We start from the raw sequence: 17,913 nt of genomic DNA on the forward strand, positions 1-17,913 counted from the left end.
GATGGCAGAAAGCCATACCACTGTCACCTTTAGGGTACAACCTTTAAATGGCTATCAGTAGTTGGGGAGGTGAGTAAGGCTTACTGCCCTACATCCTAGAAGCAAAGGCAGTCTTCAGAAAGTAGGTTTTTGGTCAAAGGTAAATGCTCAGTGGAACTCCTGATTCAACTGCTATAACGACAGATGGGCAGAAACAAACCCAAACTCATTTTTCACCAAGTCATTAAGTATTCACTGCATACTGGCTATTCCAGACATTTGCCAGCCTCATGTTAAATACATCAAGGAATACAAAAGACACAATGTATAGTTCCTGCCCTTACAGAGCTTACAATCTGATTGATGGCTCCTCAATTCTTACTGCAATAGCAAAGGCATTGCTCTTCTCAATGCATAGCAGCAATCCTTCAAGAAGATCCCTCCATTCACTTTCTCAGCACTTCCATAGCCCCAGTATCTCCACAAAAAGGAAAAAGCTAAACTCACACTATAGAGACTAGCTGCAAACGCCCACCAGCTATAGATTCAAGAGTCCTCATTTATAAGTACTGCCTAGATCCTCAGAAAAGGCCCGCAGGTCCAACTAAAATGGTTATCAAACTTAGAAGTTTGTGTTTACGTGACATGCACATGACCTACATTCTTATTTTCTGTCCTGGCTTAGCCATGCCTCACTCATGTCACTTAAAGGAAAGGCTTTAATCTGCACCAGAGACATCATTTGCGGAGCAAGGCAATGCACAGGAAGCGCACGAGCATCTCTGTGATTTGGGAGCACGTCCAAAACATCCAAGTTTTTAAAAAATCCACAAAACCACACAATGATTAATTTAACATTATTTCCTTGCAATGCTGCCAAAAATAAAGTGAACAGATATAAAGTGAGCAAACACGGAAATTTGTCTTTCCATCTTGTTTCAGCCCAGTGTGTAATCACAAACAAAAGCAATATCATCATCTCCAATCTGCAAGGTAATTATTTTGGGGTGTCTCCCCTAATTTCAAAGAGAGGAACAATTTCTAATTGGAATCAAAGATGTACTATTAACAGAGCTATGGTAAATAACCACTGTGCTTCTATTGTCCAATTCTGAACAAAACAGTTGTCTTTTTTTTTTCAACTGAAACATGCAGAAAACAGCCTAAGGCCTTAAAATTTGAACCCCTGGAGAGAAACCACCATATAATCCTTTGCCAGTACTATTTAGCTTCTTCATGCCAATCTTGACTGTCTTGCTCCTGATGCCCTGGCTCCTCACCAAGAAAACTTTACTTGTCCAAAGTCTTACTTCCTTTTCTTAATTTTGTCCTCTCTGTTCCATATCTTTTTCAAAATCCACATCATTTTATGTCAGTAGGACACAGATTGTCCCTCCCCATTACCCCACCTCCTGGCCTTTTTTGTTTCTGTTTAAAAGAGGAAAAGAGCACAGCTTAAGTAAAAAAAAAAAAATCTTTGCTGATTTCTCTCCAGTTTGCTGATTGTTTTCTTAAAGAACTTAGAACTTATGTTCATTTACATATTAAAAATCACATAAAAAGGAAAACATTACTTCGTTTATTTATTAGAGGAAAAAAAAGCAAAATATTCTGTCTCATGTGCAAAAAAAAAGTATGAACTCTGCAACCTTTAGTTTGCCCACAAATTTAATCACACTAACTGCCAGGGGTCTGACATCATCTTCAATCAATAAAATAACCTTGTTTCTCCTGGACAAACAGAATGTCCCTGAAGATATTTGATAGAGGAAGAAAGATATCCATGGTTCTCTCTTTAAAAATGCAATTTGGATCTATATATTCTACTCTTCTATAATAACAACAGAGTGGCAATGCCAAGCTGAATCCTTATTCCATTTGCAGTCATTGAACTCTCCCGGTATACCTGGGAGGCTGAGCCAAAACACATTAGTGAGAGCCCAGATGATTACCAAGCCAAGTCCCAGCAAATCAACATTACAAGGTGTCCAGGGCAGATCAAATTCTTACCCTTCAAATAAATTTTGAAATATGCCTATAAGATCTTCTCACTATCCTTGCTATCCTTTCTATCACCTCCTCTTAGTCTGCCCCCACCCCTCACTCCACCAACCAGGATGAAGAATCTAAGCTTAAGAAACCTGTTTCTCTGCTAAATCTTGGTCAATTTGTTCATACAATTTTACTTCCAGCTAAATGGAAAGAAGCCAGTTCAAAGTTTTCCCTATATCTGCATCTGCGTGCATGTATTTGTGCATCTCAGTCTCTCTCTCTCTCTCTCACACACACACACACACTCCCTCCCTCACAAAGAGAGAGGCAAAACAGGCAAATGAATCCTCTAATGTCCTCTCAGGTTGGTCCATATTGTGGCCTGAAGTGTCCTAGGGAATACTTTTCCCAAAAGTCTTGGAACCTTGGATACTAATTCACTTCCTTTGGGAGGTAAGAAACAATGGTTATCCATAAATTTTCAATGCGTAATGGGCAGGCAGTATAAACAGTATAGTTAAGACCCTGGGCCTAGAGTTACTCTGCCTAAGTCCAAATCCTGGATCTATAGCTTGCTCACTGGCCTCATACATGTGTCTTGACCTCCCCAAATCTCAAATTTCATCATCTGTAAAAGAAGGATAATGGTGCTCATACTTCACTGGGTTTCCATAAAGCTGAAGGAAGTAATCCATGTAAAGTATAAACACAGAGCCTGGCACTTAATAAAGGCTCAATAAAAATTAGATATAATTTCAAAATGGCTTTTTTTCCCTAGAAGTCGGCAGCAATTTTATAAAGCAAGGTCATACATATATATATCTTTATTTGCAATTTGGTCTGTATGTAGAGGTGCTTATATCAGTGACTATGCAAGTAAGAAAGACTTTTGGGAGACCATACAGTGGTCCAAACACCTCTTTATTTTTAGAGAGACAGAGAGAGAGAGTCAAACAGATAGGGACAGACAGAAAGGGAGAGAGATGAGAAGCATCAGTTCTTCATTGCAGCACCATAGTTGTTCATTGACTGCTTTCTCATATGTGCCTTGACTGGGGGCTACAGTAGAGAGAGTGGCCCCTTGCTCAAGCCAGCAACCTTAGTCTCAAGCCACCAACCTTGAGCTTAAATTCAGCTACCTTTGGGCTCAAACCAGCAACCATGGGGTTATGTCTATGATCCCATGTTCAAGCCAGAGATCCCGTACTCAAGCTGGTGAGCCTGCACTCAAGCTGGATAAACCCGTGCTCAAGCTGGCGACCTTGGGGTTTCAAACATGAGTCCTCTGTATCCTAGTCTGATGCTCTATCCACTGCACCACCACCTGGTCAGGCAAATACCCTCTTTTATAGATAAAGATGCCAGAATTTAAAGGGGTTCAGAGCCAGGACCAGAATACAGGTTTTTTTTACACCTCGGGGAATAGACCCTTCCACTAAAATATATTATCTAGCATACTAGTTTACACATAGAAGATGTGCAATTAATACTTATTAAATTGAATTGACTCTAGTTTTGAGAGAATATAAACCTGGTTTCACGTAACCACCAGTTTTTCGATTTCATAGGAAATAAAATGATCATGGCAGGGGTCAGGGTCCAAAGAGGTAGGACAGATGGGTTTATAGTTTAAGGATGACTGAAGGATCTTACACAATCTCCCTCTTTAGGCCAACTTATGCACATAGGTCAGAGAATAACAGAAACCCCCACTGCTCGATGTTTCCAGGCCCCTGTTCTAGATCTTGTCAGCATCATAAAAACTTGGTACTTACTCTTACTTAAATCTAGCACTAGCTTAAGAAAAGTCTTTGAGTCAACCCCACCTATTTGCCCTTATCTCCATCTCAATTTAGATTAGGTTAGAAATTTATTTTAGGACCCACAGTAAGGCCTTGGCACTTCCAAATCTTACTGAGGATCAGTGTCAGTTATTGGTTTCTGAGATGGCAACTCAAAGATGTGGTCAATTTGGTACCACTTTCACTTTTCTGTACTATAAAGTAATGAAGTTGAACACATTAACAGGCAACAAAAGTGATTAACTCTAAAATGTACATGAGCAGTGGAATATTGGGTAACAAGAAAATACTGTTGCCCCCACCCCTTCACTTCCCTCCATACACACCTATTCCAAGGGAGTATTAAATATATCATGCCATCACATCCCATTTCTTCTTGCCTCAGAAAGAGTATGAGCAGTACATGAAATCAGATAGAGCATAAACTGAGAAAAGTTTAAGAATATACCTACAAGCTATCTGCTTTACCATTATCCTATATTCAATTGCATGCTACTCATTCTTGTTTACTTTATTTTACAAGTAATATAAGCACAACATGCAAATATTTATAACAAAGAAAAAAAATCACTCATAATCCTAGCAACTCAACCCAAACATCATTAAAATTATAGAATATTTCTGTTAGGTTTTTTCATTGTGTATTTGTGTTTTTACAAAGCAATGAAATATGAAAGTACATATAATTTTAGAGCTTACATTTCACTTTATTATAAGCACTTTCTCCATGTTGTGGCATAGACTTCATAACAAACATTGCAATGACTGTGTAACAGTCCATTAAATGAGTATTATCAAGATTCACTTACCCATTTTCTAATTATTCAGACATTAAAATTGCTTTCAATTTTGTTCTAGTCTAAATAATGTAACAAAAACATCTTTGTGATTTAGCCTTTTTCAATATTTTGGATTGTTTCCTAATGATTGAAACCCAAAAGTAAAATTAACAGGTCAAAGAGCATAAATGTTAAGACCAGTGTTTTTCAACCACTAGTCTGTGGACTGGTTGGTGCTGGTCCACCAGAAATTTTGTACGATTATAAACTCTGTAATCTCCATACAACATCAGGTGCTTAACTGTTCCGCAGACTGGCATGAAATTTCTGGTGGACTGAGAGTTGAAAAACACTGTTTTAGACAACCTACTAAAATAAAAAAAAATAAAATGACCAAATCATCAAAGTCCCATGAAATTTCTCCTTCATTGAATGAAAAGTTATCCTGTTCACATTTTCCACCAACGCAGAGCAGCACTCCTGGGAGGGAAAGAAGCCAAGAGAAGCAGTGTAGTATCCCAGTGGCTTTCAAAATGGCAGAGTGGAATGTGGACTCCCTTGTGAATCCAGCTTGCATGCACTTGTCCCAAATTGCCATCCAGCCAAGAAGCTAATTAGTAAAAGCATCAGGTGGGTGAGAACAGGTTCATGGCCTGTAATGTATTATATCATTTTTCATTTTTGCCCTTGGAAAGGTCTGACAGTCAGTTTGAAAACATTCAGTTCTAGTGACCCAACCTGCTAAATTCTCAGAAATAAATTGCTCAATTTTCAGAAACCAATATTCAATGTATTTTAAAGGTTATTGTGCTATATAGAACTATGTATACATAACCAATGAGCCTGTGTATCTCTGTTTTCAGCCCCAGTTAAGGTGGCACATTTAATGTCACCCGTTTAATATTATGTGGATAAATGAGACAGAGCTTTATTTGCAGACTTGACCATAAAAGTCATCTAGTCCTAACATAGGGTAGGAAACAGGCTAGTGATGCCTTAGCAAAAGTGAACATGACTTGCATTTCTTTCCTGGGTTGCTTAGCAAGAATTCTCAGAAGAGGACAGTGCTTTCCATGTTTCCACCTTCTCTTTGAAGGCTTTCCCCTAATCCTTCTCTCTCTTCCCCCTGCCCTAAGCTTGCTTAATATGGAAAAACGAATTCTCTCTCCTCAGAGTTTCTACTGGACTTTGTATACATCCTTATTTAGAACATGTACCATACCATATTTTCCACAAACATTTATTAAGCACTAAACTGTAGCCAGGTACTGTAAAGGTCTTAGTGTGGCTTCAAAAAATAAGAGAGAGAGAGAGAGAGAGAGAGAGAGAGAGAGAAATACAACAGTGCCCAGTCCTCAAGGAGATCCCAGTCAAGTAGTGGGGCACAATCCAACAGGAAACTAGAGGTATGAACAGACAGCTCTGGCAACACAGAGGACCCTAGAAAAAAAACTTTGAGCCACCTAAGCAAAGCTTCCCAGGGGAAAAGACATGGGATCTGATAACCAACTTGATGTTAGGGAAGTTGGAAAGGGAGGAGTCAAAAATAGGTTGAGACATATCTTTTGGAGTCCTTAGCATATGGATAACTGCTAAGGTCAAAGAGTGGGCTGGTCCACAAAGAGTAGGAGCACACAGGAACCAAAGATGAAACTAGGTTGGGTCCCTGAAAAAGTGAGCAAGGGTCAGAGTGAGCAAATGTGAGAGTGAGAAATTCCTGTATTTACCCATGGCTCTCTCCTTCTTCCTTTTATACCTTCAATCTAGTCTTTGGAATACACTGCTCCAGGAATGGAACTCCCCAGTTACAATACAGACAGGAAAAAAAGAAGTTAATTCTTACCCTTTAAGTTTCTAAGTACCCAGGCAGAAATCACTGTAATAGGTTGAGCTGGAAATGGAAGTTGCTAGACTGCAAGATTTTAGAGGGCATGGACTTGGTGCAAGTTTTTTTTTTCCTGTGTCATTTTTTTCTGTGTCATTCCTAACACCTAAAACATTAATTTGTACATAAAATATGCCTAATAACTGCATACTGAGTAAATAGCACTTCCCAAAGACTTTGCTAGAGGCAACAGAAAGAGAAGAAAAGGAGGCCCTGGCCGGTTGGCTCAGTGGTAGAGCATCGGCCTGGCGTGCGGGAGTCCCAGGTTCGATTCCTGGCCAGGGCACACAGGAGAGGCGCCCATCTGCTTCTCCACCCCCTTCCTTCCTCTCTGTCTCTCTCTTCCCCTCCCACAGCCGAGGCTCCATTGGAGCAAAAGATGGCCCAGGCACTGGGGATGGCTCCTTGGCCTCTGCCCCAGGTGCTGGAGTGGCTCTGGTCTCGACAGAGCGACGCCCCGGGTGGGCAGAGCATCGCCCCCTGGTGGGCGTGCCAGGTGGATCCCGGGCGCATGAGGGAGTCTGTCTGACTGCCTCCCCGTTTCCAGCTTCAGAAAAAAATAAATAAATAAAATAAAATAAAAAAGAGAAGAAAAGGAATGAAAGCAATAACAATAATACTATTACCTTTAGTTTCTCAGCCTTTCTTCTAAGGAGACAAAAGCTCTTTCACTTCTGTTATCTTATTTGCCCTTCTCAGCAGTTCTGTGAGGAAATAAAGGCAGATGTGATTAATTCCATTTACAACTGCAGAAGCTTAAGTCCAGGACAGGTAGCTAATGATAACTAATTTGACCACGGTTTCACTCTGGCTCACTGGTGGGGCCAAGATAAGACCCCAGGACTTGTGAATTCCTGTTCTGTGCCAGGTTACTAGACACAAACTTCTACAGAACTGACTCTCCAGTTTTTAAGAGGACAGTTCACAGGAGAAATTCATTAGGAAGGCAGATTCCCTTGGGGCTCCAACAGTATCTTGAGCAAGCTGTGTACTGCACCTGCAACAAAGTATCTAAGCTGGTTCCCCTTACCAACACTGGAAAGGCTAAATATAATTTGCAGTGGTGTTCCACTAACATAATTGGGGGCCCCGTTTTGCTGTATGCATTTTAAGGGGGCCCCATCTGCCTTCAGTCTGGCTTTTGTGTCTGAGTGGGGCTCAGGTGCTGACTACAGGTGTGGCAGCCAGCAGGTGCATGGACAAGAGCCAGCATTTCATATCTTCATACCAAAGGGCCTGAGTCACTCCCCAAAGTACACCCCTCCTTCTCACCCCGACTTGCAAGCCCCAAGAACCTATCTTGATTGAGTTGCCATTGCAAAACTAAATCTAGATCTTGCCTGCAAGGAAGGACTAGAACGAAATCAGTTAAACTACAAATCATATAAATTAGCCCACTGGTTGGACATACAACTTGCTTGCCCACTCTCCAAAACTCTAGAGCAGGCATCTGCTGCAGGTATAGGATCAGGGAATATATGTACAGAATGACTGTCCCCTACTAGTTATATGGGGAAAAGGAACACCACAACAGGCCTCCATTACATATTTAGTTACACAGCACTTATTCTGTTTCAAATGGCACTGAAACCCCAGGAGCAAGTATACATTCTCTTTAAAAAATGGTGGAGTACAGAAGAATGAACACGCTAGGAATCCTGCACTCCAGTTCCCACAATAAACACTCTTCTTCAATCTGCCAAGGGAGAATTGCTAGTCTAGTCACAAAATGTATCAGGTCAGAAAAGTCATCACATTGCCCTAATAGAAGCCTAACTGAGAGTCTGAGGCAGATAGAATGTCCTTGAGGGTAAAGAGGGTCATCAAAATTTTCTTAGCTCCAAAAATTGTTTGCTTAAAAAAAATTGCCTCTGCAAAACACACACACACACACACACACACAAAGAGAAACTAATTGTAGAAGAAAACAAAACAAATGTTACCTTAATAAAATGCTTTATTGTCATTTGTTATTTTATTTCTCCAATTCATACAGGAAACTCAAGTTAATAAGCTTTGGTTTACAGCCCATTATCCAGAAAGTAAAACTGGCTCCAAAACTAAAATATGATCACTATATATAAACAGAGTGAAACAAAAATCTGAACTGAAAACCTAAATGTAATAAAAAGAAAATTATATATCCTCAATATAGGCAATCTAACTAATTTTCCTCATCTGTGATTTTTATCTAGTTTCCTATCACATGAAAAAAACATTATTAATTCAATGCAAATCCATGCCCCTTGAAAACAACCCAAATGATTAATATAATAATTAGCTTCTAGATGGGGAATCTTTTTCTTGAACTATTCTATAACAATCTTCATCAAAATTTCCAAGGAAACTTCAAAAAAGGATGTAAAACCTGGCCCACTTTTTATCCCCTTAAAAATAATTCTCAATGCACAGAAACACAGAAAGCGTATTTCTCTTCAATGCTGTTAACACTCAGGCCACTAAATTTTCTGATGTCAGCAATCCCCTTCCCACAAATATTCCAAGTATGCACCACCGTCATTCTCCTTTCAATTATGTGGTTTCTCTGCTCCTTTACTGATTGAGTCCAGGCCTCTAGGATAATGAGAAGCATGTGCAGGGAAAATGTGCTCTTAAAAAACACATACATCAGTTTCATCTGCATTATGAAGGGAGGGGAGATCATTTGTCCATATCAAAAGGATCAAAATGTAAAGTTTGCTATAGGTTATATAAAGAAAAAGAAAAGATCAGCATCAGTGCCTAAAGTTGGGGGGGCAGTTATTGTGATCTGAAGCAACACCAATAATAATAAAAGAGAACCCCCCCCCAAAAAAAAGCCCTTTCCATCTTGGCCACATTTATATTTAATATTATCTTAATGTTGCTTTTGGGGGTATTTAAGTCCTGACATACACATGGAAATGAGCCACAGATTGTACAGCAAGCATAAATATTCCATCATTAATAAAAACCAGCTGTGTATAAAACACTACAATGGCTGGGTTTCAGTTACTGGCTATCATCAGTATGTGTCACAAGCAAATATTACTCAAAACTTTCTCCTTTAAAACACACACACACTCACACACAGACACACACAGAAATTTGCTTTACTCTTTTTAGTTTTCTAGAGCTTTGAAGAACTCACTAAATTCTATGGCACATTCCAACTAATGTCTTTTTTTGAAGCTATTTTTCATCACCCTGGGATATCCTAGAGTCTTGTTACTAGAACTTCAACTTACTACCTAAATGAAAATGTTTAATTATTTTAAGAACCAAGAGGGTCAATAATACAAATAATGGCACAATCAAGTATAGTCAATAAGGCAATGGAGCAACGGACACTGTAAGAAAGCAAAACTTATTAAAAGTCAACACTTGCCCAGGACCCTATAATAAGCCAGCTCTGCCATCGTGCTAACAACTTTCATCCAATGACCTCAAAGTTTGTGTCCAATATGAAGCATGCCTAAACACCTCCATGAAGTATTAATATCCTTGCTTCCCAGAAGGGTAACTGACGCTCAGAGCAGCTAATTTATTTACCCCTGGTCACATGGTAAGTCAGAGAGGCTGGGCAGAGAAACCCAGTTCCTAGTGTCAAATCACACAGTCTACACATCGTAGAGTCAATAATGAAAGTCACTTTAAAAATGTGAAGGACAGTTAATAGAGTTAAAAAGTAGATTTTCAAAAATTACCTTAAGAGATATCAGCAAATATATCCATCTTCATTTTCCCCATGAACACATATCATAAAAAAATATCACTGTACTGTACTTGGTACTATGTACTAAAAACCCATACTTCACCTTCCTATTCTGGTTAAAGCAATTCAGTCTAATTTATGATAAGCCACTGGTTTCATGAATGAGTCCATCCAAAATTGGAGATTAGACATATTGTATATTATAAATTTGCTATCAAAGGAAAATTAAAGGGCCCTGTAACTGAACTTTCACTATATGGTGAAGGTCACAGACGAAGAACCCATTATGTGTGGGTTCTCTTGCTATACCTACATGTCTTATATTTAATTGTCTAAAATCTTTAGTTTCCTTACTACATTCAGTCTAGTTTAAATGTATTATTTTTAAAGTTATAAAACAAAATGTTTTTGTTTTCTTGCTTTATTTTCTCACTTGGGAGATTTTCTAGTCTACTCAAATGTGTACCCTCTTGACGATATATCAGGATACAGTGATTTGAGGATCAATGCTAGTGATTTAGGCAAAGCAAACAGTGAACCATTGTTTTCTTTTTGTTTAAAAAGAATGATGAAGAGGTAACAGAAGGTCAAGGAAATAGAATTAACAGCCTTGCTAGATACATGAAACATCCCTAAATCACACCTAGTCTCTCCTGGTATTCAAGGAACAAATGTATGTAATTCTTCATGTGAATTCAGTTAGGTGCAGCCCTGGTCTCTTAGCTTAGTTGATAGGCCATTGGTCAGTGTGCAAATTCCCAGGTTCAATCCCTAGTCAGGGCACAAATGAAAAGCAACCATCTGCTTCTCTTCCCCTTCTTTTCCCCCTCCTCTCTCTCTTCCTTTCACAAAGCCAGTGGCTCAATTGGTTTCAGCGTCGGCCCAGGTGCTGAGGATAGATCAGTTGGTCTGAGCGTCGGCCTCAGACACTGAGGATAGCTCAGCTGATTTGAGCATTCGCCCCAGACAGAGGTTGCCAGATAGATCCTGGTCAGGGCTCATGCAAAAGTCTGTCTCACTATCTTCCCTCTTCTCACTTAAAAAAAATAATCAGGCCCTGGCCGGTTGGCTCAGCGGTAGAGCGTCGGCCTGGCATGCGGGGGACCCGGGTTCGATTCCCGGCCAGGGCACATTGGAGAAGCGCCCATTTGCTTCTCTACCCCCCACCCCCTCCTTCCTCTCTGTCTCTCTCTTCCCCTCCCGCGGCCAAGGCTCCATTGGAGCAAAGATGGCCCGGGCGCTGGGGATGGCTCCTTGGCCTCTGCCCCAGGCGCTAGAGTGGCTCTGTTCGTGGCAGAGTACCCCCCCCCGGAGGGGCAGAGCATCGCCCCCTGGTGGGCAGAGCGATGCCCCTGGTGGGCATGCCGGGTGGATCCTGGTCGGGCGGATCCTGGTCGGGCGCATGCGGGAGTCTGTCTGGCGGTCTCTCCCCGTTTCCAGCTTCAGAAAAATACAAAAAAAAAATCAGACCCTGGCCAGTTGGCTCAGTGGTAGAGTGTCGGCCTGGCGTGCGGGAGTCCCGGGTTCGATTCCCAGCCAGGGCACACAGGAGAAGCGCCCATCTGCTTCTCCACCCCTCCCCGTCTCCTTCCTCTCTGTCTCTCTCCTCCCCTCCCGCAGCCAAGGCTCCACTGGAGCAAAGTTTGCCCGGGCACTGAGGATGGCTCTGTATCCTCTGCCTCAGGCGCTAGAATGGCTCTGACTGTGGCAGAACGAGGCCCAGATGGGCAGAGCATCGCCCCTTGGTGGGCATGCCGGGTGGATCCCGGTCAGGTGCATGCGGGAGTCTGTCTGACTGCCTCCCCATTTCCAACTTCGGAAAAATACAAAAAAAAAAAAAAATCAGTCAGGTGCTGACTTCATTCTTCCACACAGGTTTACAAAGATAATTCTTAGATGGAAACTTATTTTAAAGCAAGTGGATACTTCTATGACTCTATATAAAATTCACTTAAGTTGAAAAACAAGGACTGTCAGGAGCTAGAAATAATAAAAGCAAGTGATCTGTTAGGACTATGGGATTTGTGAGGAAGTTTTGGGTAGGGTCTTAGCTTTTCAAATAGATATGTTGTTAAAATACAGAACAGAATATATTTATATTAATATATACTTACAGGCGTTTTAAAAATATCCAGATGACTACATGATTATATTTCTAACAATTGTTGTACAATATTCTAATAAAAATCATTCATATTCACACCAGAAGCCGAGGCCTAGGAAGAGAATCATAAACTTTTGAGAACTGGTTCTCAAAATCACCCTATCCAACCCTCACAATTTACAGAAGACGAAACTTGCCAAGGGTGGTAAACTGATTAGAGGTGGATCAAGAGCCCAGATTCCTCTCACCAATAAGCTCACTAAAAAAGTTATCATACCTGACCAGGTGGTGGTGCAGTGGACCAGGTAGTGGTGCAGTGGATGGAGCCCTGGACTGGAATGCAGAGGACCCAGGTTTGAAACCCTGAGGGCACTGGCTTGAGTGCAGGCTCATCTGGCTTGAGCACAGGCTAACCAGCTTGAGCACGTGTTTGCTGGCTTCAGCATGGATCATGGGATCATAGACATGATTCCATGGTCACCAGCTTGAGCCCAAAAGTCAGTAACTTGAAGCCCAAGGTTGCTGGCTTGAACCCAAGTTCACTGGTTTAAGCAAGGGGTCACTCGGTCTGCTGTAGCCCCCCTGGTCAAGGCATATGTGAGAAAGCAATCAATGAACAACTAGGGAGCAGCAACGAAAAGTTGATATTTCTCATCTCCCTCTCTTCCTGTCCCTATCTGTCCCTCTCTCGGTCTCTGTCTCTGTCACAAAAAAGGAAAAAAGAAAGAAAGCTAATCATAGTTTCTTATATTTAAGTTGCTCTTATTTACCTAAAGCAATTTTCCGTGTCCTTGGGTTACTCAAATACAGTAACTAGCATTCAAATATTTCACCAATATGGCAGAGAGAATCCCACCTTATAGTTTTCAAAATCTGTGAAGTCTGATTTATTTTGGGAAAGTCATACTAGCTCCCTTCTACAAGTGGTTGTAGGCTAGGAATAAACCTGGCCAGCATTATTACAAGCCAAACCGATTTAGACAATTAACTCCATCCCATATAGCAAAAAGATTTCTAAGGTCAACTAATGGCCTCACTTAATTCAAACAATAATCATTACAACAAAATTCTAATGTTTTTCTTTCTTCAATAAATGTATTTTTGATAATAATCAGTTATAGTGACTTTTTATATACCAAGTAATAGGTCAAGGATACTAAGTAGGAAAGCTAGTTCTTTCAAAGAAACCTGTAGTGGATTCTTTTATAAAGCAAATGATCTCTCAGTTTCCATTTTTCTTTCTTTCTTTCTTTTTTTTTTTTTTTTTTTTTTTTGTTCAGATTTTGTGTTTTGAGTGGAAGGGGAGACTTCCCTCTTTTTTCTGGGTTAAAAGGGATCCAGGTCCTGTCCGTTTGGCTCAGTGGATAGAGTGTCAGCCTGGAATGCAGAAGTTCCAGGTTTGGGTTCGATCCCTGGTCAGGGCGTACGTGAGAAGCGACCACCTGCTTCCTTCACCTCCCTCTCTCCCTTCTCTCTCTCTTCCCCTCTAGCAGCCAGTGGCTCAAATGAGTCAATCGTCAGTCCTGGGTGCTGTGGATAGCTAGGCTGATTAGAGCATTGGCCCCAGATGGGGGTTGCCAGGTGAATCCTAGTTAGGGCACATATGGGAGTCTGTCTCTCTATCTCCTCTCCTCTCACTTGAAAAAAAGGGATTCAAACCCTACCACGAGGCAGAGTAATGGTGTATGGACAGCTTGTTTAATGCTGTCTTTGTTCCTGGGACCAAATTTTCACCTTTGACTTAGGGGTGGGACTCTAGATTTTGGACCAAAGTCTACAAAACACAGCAAGCAACAAAGAAGTATGCAAGACTAAAGATAACATGTCATAGTAAACCACCAACAAAAATTCCTGAGGACAGGAAATCAATGGAGAACAATTCTAAACAAATTGGTTTAGTCCCAAGCTAATTAATTAGTCAAGCAGATCTCTAAACCCACTGAATCCATGGGGGTAAGCGGTGATGTTATAGGAGATTTGGGAACATTTACTCATCTACCATCCTAAATGGTTTAGCCACGACTACACACACCTCTCTCCACCCTTTTCAGTAGTTTTTAACTGGGCTTAATGGGTGCAAAGGACAATTTCTTCCAGAAGGTCCCTAAGGATATACTGTTATCTCATACTGCAAATGCTCAGTCTCCAAAGAGGAGACTTCCTGGTCACAAGCATTTCCAAAGAGGGAATATATCCTCTATTCTACCTCATTGGTACCCCCCCCCCAACAACAAAACAAAACAACTTTTAAGCAACCTAAAAATTGTGGGGAACTTTTTCGGAGGGAAAGGAAAAGAAACCTTAAGAAGGGAGTTGAAGAGTGTGAGAAACTCCTCTTCTCTCCAAATGGATAAAAGACCTTATAAAGCTGGATCAAAGAAAGAAAGGGGGATGGGGGAGAAGGGCTGCTTAATTACAAAGACACCCTTTTAAAGAAGGCAACGGCTGGGAGAGAGCTCTTGGGAGAGCTTTTAGGAGAAGCGCAGGGGTAGATGTACCCTCTTAGAATTCTGGCTCTCAATGAGGGTCTCAAGGTCATATCATCCATCCCCTTGCTTTCTAAACAGACTGTTCTTAAGGCATTCTAGAAAGAGTCTGATTCGTTCTTTACACAACTTCAGATAAAGCCAACTCCACAAAATGCATTGGTTGTACATTAGTCTAATAAATTCTACTTCATAAACCAGAAATGAAATTTCAATTTCCAGATCCAAAAGAATATTCAATATGATATTTAAAATTCCCTTTTAAAAACTTTTAAATAGGTAAACAGACCCACAATTTTCACATAAAAGTTATTCTACATACAAGCATGGACAGAGGTTTACTTCATATCTAGACTATGAAGTTAGGGAAAGCGCTTTTAATTTTATAGACCTAGGTTTTTCCAAAGAAAGAAGTATCTTAAAATGAAGTATGATGTAGTGCCAGAAAATGTCTGTAAATGATCCGCGATAAACCCATATAGAATAGCTGGAACCTGAGTTATCTGTAAATAGATGCAGCTACTCTACAACCACCTGGCTATTAAAATATCCCAGGCTAGTTATAAAATGCAGTTTGGTCAGGCCAATGTTTCCCTCCCAGCTGATTTGAAACAGGATAGCCTTTAAAATTGTCACCCTGTAACGTTCCTTCTCTCCTTTCCTGCTTTCCTTCCCCCCATTAAAATCAACCAACGAAATGATTTAGAAATATAAGTCAATAACTTATTCCCAATTAAGCCATGGGTTGGGGACATCTTGTTAATGGGTCTTTGAACACCACCATTCTTATAAGTTTTCCATGCCTGTCCAACTGATGAAAGGTGGGAGGTGGGTGAAGATTTTTCCCGCATCCAAAATGGTATCTCAAACTATTCTTAGCTTCTAAGTGAGGGTGCCGAAAGGTCTAACTGAGAAGGCTTCACAAAGGCTGGCCTGAGAAAGTAGTATTCATAAACCTAGTTCAAGGAGATTTAACGTTAGCTCTCCGTTATTGAAGATTATGGTGACTACCATCCTCTCCGAATGGAAGAGGGTTATATTAAGAAAAAGAAAGTTTTAAAATGCCTTCAAACTTCCACTCTTCGTGGCGCAGGGATGGAGCAGGAGTAAGAAGAAATAAATTAGACACTCCAAGGTGTCAGAATATTCTTTTTAAAATACATGTTAGAGATTAGAAATGCTATTTGTCACTAATGTTCCCTTTTGTCTCAGTTGATTGCATTTAATCCCTTGCTGCAAATTATTATATTTTATTATATTAGTGGTAATTTACCAGGGATTGCTCACGGTCCACAAAGACAGTCACTTTCCCTCTCACTTTTTCTTCCCTTTATTTTCATATATGGAAAAAGTCCACCTTGCTGCCGAAGCACCAACACACAGTGAGTGACCCAAGCTTAGTACCATCAACACACCTTCATGATCCTGCAAAACTAACCACCAACATATATAAAACAGATAAGGGGCAACCTCCTCCTCACCAACACACACACACACACACACACACACACACAAAGTGTATCATTGTAGATTAGTCTCAGACTTGAAGACTTCAAGAATTCAAGGCCCTGGGGGAATGGGAGTGTGAGTCCCCACTCCAACCCTAAGCATTTAGGAGGAATGTATCTAGCAATCTCAGATAAGCATGGACTTTTCTGCTGAGCTAAAGGAAGACCTCAAGTTCCTTTAGGTCTTTAATTCCTTTTGTGTTAGTAATCTAGAGACGTACCTACAAGGACCCCAGGAGGCAAGTAAGTAACACTACCTTGAAGTTGTGGTACCCACTAGCATCTCCATTGGACTAGAAATGTACATACTTTTTAACCCACTTAACTTGCTGCACATCTCGGAAAACTCATGGCCAGCTGCAAAGAAAGCAAAGACACAGTATCCCCACTCCCATGTAGATCGATTCACATCGAGGGCACAATCAAGTTCATGCCACCTATAGATCCTGTCCCAGTTCCCCGCGAAAATTAACCACGCGTCTCCTACCCCTGAAGGCAATGAAGACAAGGTGACGACTCTCTGCTCGTTCGAGTGGCTTCGACCCAGGCCAAAGGCCAGGGATGGGCAGGGGGTAAGCCCCAACCGCCGGCTGCTCCCCTTTTCGCTGCTCCCTCTGGATTCTCCTTGGTGGCAGTGGACAGGCAGGATACCGGGCCGGAGGGTGGAGCAGCGGATGGACAGAGGAGAGACAAACTGCAGGTCGGGGTAGAGGGAGAGGTGAGAGGTAAGAGAAGATAAAGCGAAAGAGAGAGGAGATGGGGGGTCTACCAGCTTGGGCAGTCAGAAATCTCCTCGGAAGGAAGGGGCGTGACTGCGAAGAAGGCAGCTCCTGGGCAAAGGATGGGCGGTAAGGAAGGGGAACGAATGGATGGCTTTTCTTCTTGTGGTGAGCGGCTAGGACCGCCCAGTAGGTGGAGGGAAGGATGGACTAGGGAGTGGGCGGAGTAGAGGGCGGGGAATAAAGGGAGTCTGCCGGGACCCTAAAGCTGGCGGGGGGGAGGGGGGGCGGCGGCGGAAGAGAGGCGGGGCCAGAGGGCGGGGAAGTTTCAAACAATTGAACCGCGGGGTCCGGCCCCTCCGGCGAAAACTCGGGGCCCTAGCTCTAGTCCTTACACTAACGTGGCACTATTCGGTTACAGTAGTCCTAAGAGTCTACGCAGGACTGGCTGGGAGGTAGGAAAGGGTTTTCCAAAGACCACAGTAATAATCTATGGCAACAGCGGAGCGGAGTCGTGTGGGAGACAGTATAGCTTCCAGCCCCACAGCAGAAGGAAAAAAAAAAATTGAAATGCTGAAAAGCAGCTTCACAAAAAGCCTGCTTAACGGAGGAAGGAGCAGCGCTCTGGATGTTCGTTTTCCTTCCCTTTTTTCTTCCTATTAGCAGGCCCCCGCCCAGGTCTCAGCTCTGCGAGACGCCCTCTTTTCTTACTCTGCTCTCCCCTTGTATCCCCCTACCTCCCACCACCCACAAGTCCCTGCCTCCCTTCCAGTGGCCAGCCCTGCTAGTGGCGGGGGTGGTGTGGGAATGTCTCTGTAGAGCCTCCGCCTTTTGGGCGGGCTGGGAGGGACGAACCCAGTGGAGAGGGCGGGGAAGTGTAAGTCCCACTTACCATTCTTTTGCAGCTACCGATTGGCGAATCAGGGTCGAAGTTTAGCTTGTGATTGGCCACTAACACCATCGAT

The 17,913-nt window shown here is 41.9% G+C and overlaps 1 protein-coding gene across 3 annotated transcripts in view; it reads right to left on the bottom strand.

The window, feature by feature from the left end:
• The window catches only part of AMOT (angiomotin), a 76,565-nt gene extending 59,576 nt beyond the window's left edge, over window positions 1-16,989 (bottom strand). For 2 of the 3 annotated variants that reach the window (XM_066356310.1, XM_066356309.1), the window contains exons 1-2: window positions 16,717-16,854; window positions 7,064-7,141 (exon numbers count right to left, since the gene is read on the bottom strand). The gene's annotated coding sequence lies outside the window, so the exon portion shown is untranslated. Of the gene's footprint in view, window positions 1-7,063; window positions 7,142-16,716 lie in introns of all 3 variants that reach the window. The other variant, XM_066356311.1, reaches the window with a different exon arrangement.
• Between the last annotated feature and the right edge of the window lie 924 nt (window positions 16,990-17,913).

The sequence above is a fragment of the Saccopteryx leptura genome, chromosome X (genome assembly GCF_036850995.1).
Source record: "Saccopteryx leptura isolate mSacLep1 chromosome X, mSacLep1_pri_phased_curated, whole genome shotgun sequence".
In the NCBI taxonomy this organism is placed as follows: domain Eukaryota; kingdom Metazoa; phylum Chordata; class Mammalia; order Chiroptera; family Emballonuridae; genus Saccopteryx; species Saccopteryx leptura.